The sequence below is a fragment of the Phocoena phocoena genome, chromosome X (assembly GCF_963924675.1).
Source record: "Phocoena phocoena chromosome X, mPhoPho1.1, whole genome shotgun sequence".
Taxonomy (NCBI): Eukaryota; Metazoa; Chordata; class Mammalia; order Artiodactyla; family Phocoenidae; genus Phocoena; species Phocoena phocoena.
Genome location: NC_089240.1, coordinates 65,823,830 through 65,833,897, shown reverse-complemented (window position 1 = coordinate 65,833,897; position 10,068 = coordinate 65,823,830). Strand labels below are relative to the sequence as shown.

The following is a 10,068-nucleotide window of genomic DNA, read 5'->3' as shown; positions in this document are numbered from 1 at the left end:
AGGCTAATTTGACTCTAGGCTATTTGACTCCAGGCTATTTGACTCCAACTTTTTAAATTCTGTACACCATGATGAGGAAACTCAGATAGGAAAGTGACTTGCCCAAAGTTGCATGTAGAGTTAGGGGTTGAAAAAAAAATGCTGGGGGAAAAAAGACTGAAGGAATTACAATCATTGCAATATTCCTTCCTCTGGATTACACTGTCAGGTCCTCAAGCTGTTACTCACCTCTGAGTAAACTTTAGGCAGCAGCATGTTTGGTTGGTAGCATCTGGTTAGATTCAGTCTTGTTTACCAAGTTGTAGTCAGAACTGCCTGTGCCCTCATCCCCTTCCAGAAAGACTACTCGATCCCTAGTTAAAATTAGTCCCCAGCTGTCGGAAAGGTGGTACGTAGAAACAGCCTCAGAAGGGAGCACTGTTGAGAGAAGAAGGCAAAAATGGCTGGGGTCTGGGGGAAATCAGATTACTGAAAGCAGTGAGTAAAAAGGGGAATTTTGGAGCCTCTATCAGACATGATATAAGGGAGTAAATGAGTGCCTGGTAAAACATATATTTAAGAAAGCATGAAGGGGTTTGATGAGAGGAAGGATGGGATAGTGGACTGGATGGAAAAGTATGAAGGGCACAATTAGGTGTAGAGAGAAGAAATATGTAGGAGTAGTGTAACTAATAGCTTATGGCAATTATTCTCAGAAGAATCATATTACCAAACAAATTGTATGCTGAGCCTCTTCCAATAAGAATACAAAAAGAGTGGCATTTTACTAATATAAATCTAATCTATAGATGCAAACCTTTAATTAATTCATATTACAAAGTTAATCAAAAGTTAAGGCATTACTGTACTCCAATATGTTAAATTTGATACATAACACCTGTATTTGAGGTTTTTGTTCATTCAAAACTTACAAATTTTTAAAACTGCAAACAAAACCTTTTTAGGTGGTGACGTGGCAGATTGTGTGCTGAGAAAGTTGGTGCAGGGTGCAAGAGAAGGGGGGTTTGCACTGTTTTGACTTCATTGGAATCAAACATCAACTGTGTCTGTGGCTCCTCCTGCTCCCACCAGCTCTCCTTCAGCTTCTGCTGATTCAGAAGAAAGAGGCTGTATGTTATCATGCTCAGTTGTTGAGAGAGAAAGAAAGCAACAATAATGCCAACTGATGCTGCAGCCATGTGGTTGACAGGGTCTTGGTGCCCCAGATGGGTGAGAGGACTGAGCCTCTGAGGTGGGAGAGCCTAGTTCAAGACACTGGACCACAAGAGACCTCCTGGTCCCATGTAATATCAATCGGCAAGAGCTGTCCCAGAAATCTCCATTTCAATGCTAAGACCCAGCTCCACTCAATGAACAGCAAGCTCCAGTGCTGTACAGCCCATTCCAAACAACTAGTAAGACAGGAACAAAACACCACCCATTAGCAGAGAGGCTGCCTAAAATCATAATAAGGCCACAGACACCCCAAAACGCACCACTGGATGCATTCCTGCCCAACAGAAAGACAAGATCCAGTTTCATCCACCAGAGCACAGGCACCAGTCCCTTCAACCAGGAAGCCTACAAAACCCACTGAACCAACATTACCCACTGGCAGCAGACACTAAAAACAACAGGAATAACGAATATGCAGCCTGCGAAAAGGAAACCCCAAACACAGTAAGTTAAGCAAAATGAGAAGACAGAGAATTACTCAGCAGATGAAGGAGTAAGGTAAAAACCCACCAGACCAAACAAATGAGAAGGAAACAGGCAGTCTACCTGAAAAATAATTCAGAGTAATGATAGTTAAGTTGATACAAAATCTTGGAAATAGAATGGAGAAAAAACAAGGAACATTTAACAAGGACCTAGAAGAACTAAAGAGGAAACAATCAATGATGAAAAACACAGTAAATGAAATTTAAAATTCTCTAGAAAGAATCAATAGCAGAATAACTGAGGCAGAAGACCGAATAAGTGACCTGGAAGATAAAATAGTGGAAACAACTACCACAGTGCAGAATAAAGAGAAAAGAATGAAAAGAATTGAGGACAGTCTCAGAGACCTCTGGGACAACATTAAACGCACCAACATTCGAATTATAGGGGACTCAGAAGAAGAAGAGAAAAAGAAAAGGACTGAGAAAATGTTTGAAGAGATTGTAGTTGAAAACTTCCCTAATATAGAAAAGGAAATAGTCAATCAAGCACAGGAAGTGCAGAGAGCCTATACAGGAAAATTCCAAGGAAAAACACGCCAAGACACATATTAATCAAACTATCAAAAATTAAATACAAAGAAAAAATATTAAAAGCAGCAAGGGAAAAATAACACACAGGGAATCCCCATAACGGTAACAGCTGACCTTCCAGCAAAACCTCTGCAAGCCAGAAGGGAGTGGCAGGACATATTTAAAGTGATGAAAGGGAAAAACCTACAACCAAGATTACTCTACACAGCAAAGATCTCATTCACGTTCAACAGAGAAATTAAAACCTTTACAGACAACCAAAAGCTAAGAGAATTCAGCACCACAAAACCAGCTTTAGAACAAATGCTAAAGGAACTTCTATAGGCAAGAAACACAAGAGAAGGAAAATACCTATAATAACGAGCCCAAAACAATTAAGAAAATGGGAATAGGAACATGCATATTGATAACTACCTTAAATGTAAATCGATTAAATGCTCCCACCAAATGACATAGACTGGCTGAATGGACACAAAAACAAGATGTGTATATATGCTGTCTAGATGAGACTCACTTCAAACCTAGGGACACACACAGACAGAGAATGAGGGGATGGAAAAAGATATTCAATGCCAAAGAAATCAAAAGAGGGCTGGAGTAACAATACTCGTATCAGATAAACTAAACTATAAAATAAAGACTATTACAAGAGACAAAGAAGGACACTACATAATGATCAAGGGATCAAACCAAGAAGAAGATATAACAATTATAAATATTTATGCACACAACACAGAAGCACCTCAATACATAAGAAAAATGCTAACAGTGATAAAAGGGGAAATCAACAGTAACACAATCATAGTAGGGGACTTCAACATCCCATTTTCACAAATGGAAAGGTCATCCAAAATGAAAATAAATATGGAAACACAAGCTTTAAATGATACATTAAACAAGATGGACTTAATTGATATTTATAGGACATTCCATCCAAAAACAACAGAATACATATTTTTCTCAAGTGCTCATGGAACATTCTCCAGGAGAGATAATATCTTGGTCCACAAATAAAGCCTCATCAATATAAGAAAATTGAAATCATATCAAATATCTTTTCCGACCACAGCACTGTGAGACTAGATATCAATTGCAAGAAAAATCTGTAAAAAATACAAACACATGGAACCTAAACAATACGCTACTAAATAACCAAGAAATCACTGAAAATATCAAAGAGGAAATCAAAAAATACATAGGACCAAATGACAATGAAAACGCAATCAGCGAAAACATATGGGATGCAGCAAAAGCAGTTCTAAGGGGAAGTTTATAGCAATACAATCCTACCTCAAGAAACAAGAACGATCTCAAATAAACAACCTAACCTTACACCAAAAACAATTAGAGAAAGAACAAAAAAACCCAAAGTTAGCAGAAGGAAAGAAATCATAAAGATCAGATCATAACTAAATGAAAAAGAAATGAAGGAAAGGATAGCAAAGATCAATAAAACTAAAAGCTGGCTCTTTGAGAAGATAAACAAAATTGATAAACCATTAGCCAGACTCATCAAAAAAAAAAAAAAAACAAAAGGGAGAAGACTAAAATCAATAGAATTAGAAATGAAAAGGAAGTAACAACTGACACTGCAGAAATACTAAGGATCATGAGAGATTACTACAAGCACATACAGGCCAATAAAATGGACAACATGGAAGAAATGGGCAAATTATTAGAAAAGCAAAACCTTCAGAGACTAAACCAGGGAGAAATGGAAAATATGAACAGACCAATCACAAGCACTGAAATTGAAACTGTGACTAAAATCTTCCAAGAAACAAAAGCCCAGGACCAGATGGCTTCACAGGCGAATTCTATCAAACATTTAGAGAAGAGCTAACTCCTATCTTTCTCAAACTCTTCCAACATGTATCAGAGGGAGGAACACTCCCAAACTCATTCTAAGAGGCCACCATCACCCTGATACCAAAACCAGACAATGACGTCACAAAGAAAGAAAACTACAGGCCAATATCACTGATGAACATAGATGTTAAAATCCTCAACAAAATACTAGCAAACCGAATCCAACAGCACATTAAAATGATCACACACCATGATCACATGGAGTTTATCCCATGAATGCAAGGAATCTTCACTATACACAAATCAATATGATAAAACCATATTAAGAAATTGAAGGAGAAAAGCATATGATCTTCTCAATAGATGCAGAAAAAGCTTTTGACAATATTCAACACCCATTTATTCAAAAAGCCCTCCAGAAAGTAGGCATAGAGGGAATTTTCGTCAACATAATAAAGGCCATATATGACAAACCCACAGCCAACATTGTTCTGAATGGTGAAAAACTGAAACCATATCCACTAAGACCATAAACAAGACAAGGTTGCCCACTCTCACCACTATTAATCAACATAATTGTGGAAGGTTCAGCCACAGAAATCAGAGAAGAAAAAGAAATAAAAACAATCCAAATATGAAAACAAGAAGTAAAACTGTCACTGTTTGCAGATGACATGATGCTATACATCCTAAAGATTCTACCAGAAAACTACTAGAGCTATTCAATGAATTTGGTAAAGTAGCAGGATACAAAATGAATGCACAGAAATGTCTTGCATTCTTATACACTGAAGATGAAAAATCTGAAAGAGAAATTAATGAAACACTCCCATTTACCATTTCAACGAAAAGAATAAAATACCTAGGAATAAATCTATCTAAGGAGACCAAAGACCTGTATGCAGAAAACAATAAGACAGTGATGAAGGAATTTTAGGATGATACAAAGTGATGGAGAGATATACCATGTTCTTAGATTGGAAGAATCAACAATGAGAAAATGACTATACTTCTCAAAGAAATCTAGAGATTCAGTGCAATCCCTATCAAACTACCAATGGAATTTTTCACAGAGCTAGGGCAAAAAATATCACAATTTGCATGGAAAAACAAAAGACCCCTAATAACCAAAACAATCTTGAGAAAGAAAAACGGAGCTGGAGGAATCAGGCTCCCTGGCTTCAGACTATACTACAAAGCTACAGTAATCAGGACAGTATGGTACTGGCACAAAAACAGAACTATAGATCAATGGAACAGAACAGAAAACCAAGAGATAAACCCACACATATATGGTCACCTTATCTTTGATAAAGGAGGCAAGAATATACAATGGAGACAAGACAGCCTCTTCAATAAGTGCTGCTGGGAAAACTGGATAGCTACATGTAAAAGAATGAAAGTAGAACACTCCCCAACACCATACACAAAAATAAACTCAAAATGGATTAAAGACCTAAATGTAAGGCCAGACAGTATAAAACTCTTAGAGGAAAACATGGGCAGAACTCTCTATGACATAAATCACAGCAAGATCCTTTTTGATCCACATCCTAGAAAATGGAAATAAAAACAAAAATAAAGAAACAGGACCTAATGAAAATTTAAATCTTTTGCACAGCAAAGGAAACGATAAACAAGACAAAAAGACAGCCCTCAGAATGGGAGAAAATATTTGCAAATGAAGCAAGAGACAAATGAGTAATCTCCAAAATTTACAAACAGCTCATGCAGCTCAATATCAAAAAAACAAACAACCCAATCCAGAAATGGGCAGAAGACCTATATAGACATTTCTCCAAAGAAGATATACAGATTGCTCACAAACACATGAACGGATGCTCCATATCACTAATCCTTAAACAAATGCAAGTTAAAACTGCAGTGAGGTGTCACCTCACACCAATAAGAATGGCCATCATCAAAAAATCTACAAACAATAAATGCTGGAGAGGGTGTGGTGAAAGGGAACCCTCTTGCACTGTTGGTTGGAATGTAAATTGGTACAGCCACTACGGAGAACAGTATGGAGGTTCCTTAAAAAATTAGAAATAGAACTACCATACCACCCAGCAATCCCACTACTGGGCATATACCCTGAGAAAACCATAATTCAAAAATTGTCATGCACCAAAATGGTCATTACAGCTCTATCTACAATAGCTAGGACATGGAAGCAACCTAAGTGTCCATCGACAGATGAATGGATAAAGAAGATGTGACATATATATACAATGGAATATTACTCATCCATAAAAAGAAACAAAATTGAGTTATTTGTAGTGAGGTGGATGGACCTAGAGTCTGTCATACAGAGTGAGGTAAGTCAGAAAGAGAAAAACAAATACCGTATGCTAACACATATATATGGAATCTAAAAAAAAATGGTTATGAAGAACCTAGGGGCAAGACTGGAATAAAGAGGCAGGTGTAGAGAATGGACTTGAGGACACAGGGAGGGGGAAAGGGAAGCTGGGACGAAGTGAGAGAGTGTCATGGACTGATATATACTACAAATGTAAAATAGTTAGTGGGGGGCTTCCTTGGTGGCGCAGTGGTTGAGGGTCCGCCTGCCGATGCGGGGGACACGGGTTCATGCCCCGGTCCGGGAGGATCCCACGTGCCGCAGAGCGGCTGGGCCCAGGAGCCATGACTGCTGGGCCTGCGCGTTCGGAGCCTGTGCTCCGCATCGGGAGAGGCCACAACGGTGAGAGACCCGCGTACCGCAAAAAAAAAAACCAATAAAATAGCTAATGGGAAGCAGTCACATAGCACAGCGAGATCAGCTCGGTGCCCTGTGACCACCTAGAGGGATGGGATAGGGAGGGTTGGCGGGAGATACAAGAGGGAGTCGATATGGGGATATATGTATATGTATAGCTGATTCACTTTGTTATAATGCGGAAACTAACACACCATTGTAAAACAATTATACTCCAATAAAGAATTTTTTTAAAAAAGCAAAACCTTTTTAGGCTTTCTAGATCATTTTTATGAGACCCAAGAATCCACAGAATGTACCTTAAACCACCAGCTTAACATGTACTTTTCCTTGGGTAATTCACCATTTAATAGGGAATTCCAAAGAAAAGTCTTCAAAAATTGAATTAATAAATGTTTAAAGGAGAAATTTCAGACAGTAAGCCTCTCAGAAAGTGTCAAAGGCCCTGAGGGTAGTGTAGGTTGCCGATAATTTGATAACAAATGTCATATTAAATATTATAATTTTACATTTAAAAAATAAAATGGATCCTATTGCTTTGTAATATAGAATACAAAAATAAAGTCTAGCAAAATGTTCTTGGCTAGTGGTGTATATGAAAAAGATAGGACATAATCCTTAACATGGAGAGTAATGACCCCTTGTCAAAAAGCCATATCAAATCCTGGTGGGCATATTAAATTTTTCTCATTATCAACTAGAAGCATGGGATTTTTAAAGGATGAAAACACTATAGCATACAAAGTTCTTAATAATAGCAAAACAATAAGAGGACATATAGACTCCAGATCTCTTTTGTGTAATACAAACTTCTCTTTTACCTAAACTGAAAGAGTTAGATGAGGCTTGGCAAGAGTTTCTACCACTAAAGCAGTTCTTAACATGAGTCGTGGCTTCAGGGCATATCTAACCTCTTTGAAATTGTATGCAAAGTTTCATGTACATATATGTACATTTTTTTCTGGGAAGAAGGTCCACAACTTTTGTCAAAGTCACAAAAGGATTTGTGCTCCTCCCCTGCTGAAAATACAGCTTTAGAACCACAGAACTTAAAGATCTCAGCTCCAGGAAAGTTACATGTAATTCCAGGGTGTATGGTTTGTAAAAACAAAGGTGGAAGGTTATTTGGAAGGAGGTAAAATATTCTTATCGAAAAAGCATTAAATTTGATAAGGTTTCGAGAGTCCATGATTGCAACATATGACGATCCAAATTAACATGAGGTGTTCATGTGCCCCTGAGGAAAGGGTTTATATGGAATGTAACTATGTGCAAAGCAGTATTCAGGGAACAAGGTTATGTGCTGGAGGTGAGGGCTCAGATAATAAGATAGACCTGGTACTCCAAGAGCCCACTTAAAGCAACTTTCTTAATATATACATTTTAGCTACATTGGTTTCTGAAACCAACCAAATTTTTAAGATCAGTCTTGACCCAACATTCAATTACTGATGTGCATTACTATAGCACCATCTTGTGGAATATAGTTGAAATTCATGCATGTCTTTAAGTGGCTGCTTAGTCAGTGGTTCTCAAAGTGTGTTCTGTGAACCCCTGGGGGTACTTAAGGCATATTCAGGGAGTCCATAGGGTCAATGTTATTTTCATAATAATACTAAGATGTCATTTGCCATTTTAAATGTGTTGGATTTGTACTGATGCAAATGGTGGGCAAAACTATGTATACTTTAGCATGAATTATGGCAGTGGTCCCAAATTATACTATTAGTCATTGTGTTCTTCACTGCTATGCATCTGAAGGAAACCAAAAGCTTGTTATACTTACGAGTATCCTTATGAAGTAGCAAGAAAAAAACTGGGGAGTCCAGGCCAAAGGACTCAATGTACAGGAATTCACTTTGTCAATTTTTCTTGTAAGAAATCCCTCCAAGAACTGAGGAATCTCTGCGAGTAGCAGATATTTGTGAGCATCACAGATAAGAGGCTTGTGTTTTAATATGCACTCCTCCATCCATTAGCTTAAAGTTTCAAGGGTTTTTATCTCTATAAAGAGGATATTACTAGGAGTTGCTGCATTGAGAAGTTGTGAGGATTAAAAGCTGGATATAATGGCCTGGTAAATACTGCCTCTTCTAGTGTCCTCTCTTCCTCCCTGTGCTAAAGTTTAGCAAAGAATTTAATCTTCACAGAAACCCTATGAAGTTGATATTTTCCTCCTCTTTTTCAGATGGAAAAACTGAGGCCAGGAAAGATTCAAGTCTCTCACCTGAAGTCACACAGCAATGTGAGTGGTAAAGAGGGCTTGAACCCAGGCAATTTCACTCCAGAGGAGTAAAAGTCTCCTGAAATTTCTGACTGTTAGAACATGAAGAAAGCCAGAAAGGAGGAGGAGATTGCACAGTTAGCTGGAGTCTAGAAAATGATGAAGACATGACACAAGATAGAAAGGGATAGTAACTCTTTATGAAAAATGGATATACAGCCTTAAAACAGAATGTGGACCTAAATACTCAGAATCACACCACTTTGGAAGATTTATAACAAAAATAGTATGAATGTAGTTAATAGTTGTAATGGAGTTGTGAGCTGAAGAGCCATGTTGGTGCTAGCAAAATGGCAGAATTCCTATAGCATAAAAGTTGTCTTGCAAGAGCTTTATTGATGTCTAAGAGTTTAATGATGTTTAAAGAAAATATGATAATTCCTCAGCCACCTGAAGGACAGTGTTACAGCAACTAATCAAAAAGAAAAACCACAGCCTCTCCCCGTCAGTCTTTTTTTTTTTTTTTCTTGCAGTACGCGGGCCCCTCACTGCTGTGGCCTCCCCCGCCGCGGAGCACAGTCTCTGGATGTGCAGGCCCAGTGGCCATGGCCCACAGGCCCAGCCGCTCCGTGGCATGCGGGATCCTCCCGGGCCGGGGCACGAACCCGCATCCCCCGCATCGGCAGGCGGACTCCCAACCACTGTGCCACCAGGGAAGCCCCGCCTCAGTCTTTTTTTAAGATTTTTTTTGATATGGACCATTTTTAAAGTCTTTATTGAATTTGTAGCAATACTGCTTCTGTTTTATGTTCTGGTTTTTTGGCTGTGAGGCATGTGGGCTCTTAGCTCCCTGACCAGGGATTGAACCCTCACCCCCTGCATTGGAAGGCAAAGTCTTAACCACTGGACTGCCAGGGTAGTCCCCCACTCAGTCTCTATTTTCCACAGTGGTGGCTTTTTATAGATACGCTTTGTAGACCTCAAAGTACTGGAAAGGAAGCTCTCATTCAAAGGCAATTTATCTTAAAATAATGTAGATAATACCACTTTTTTGTCCATTTGAAATACATAGCATGTGC

The 10,068-nt window shown here is 38.5% G+C and overlaps 1 pseudogene; it reads left to right on the top strand.

The window, feature by feature from the left end:
• Positions 1-1,627: 1,627 nt before the first annotated feature.
• LOC136142158 (ubiquitin-conjugating enzyme E2 variant 1 pseudogene) lies at positions 1,628-9,465 on the top strand (annotated as a pseudogene).
• Positions 9,466-10,068: the final 603 nt, after the last annotated feature.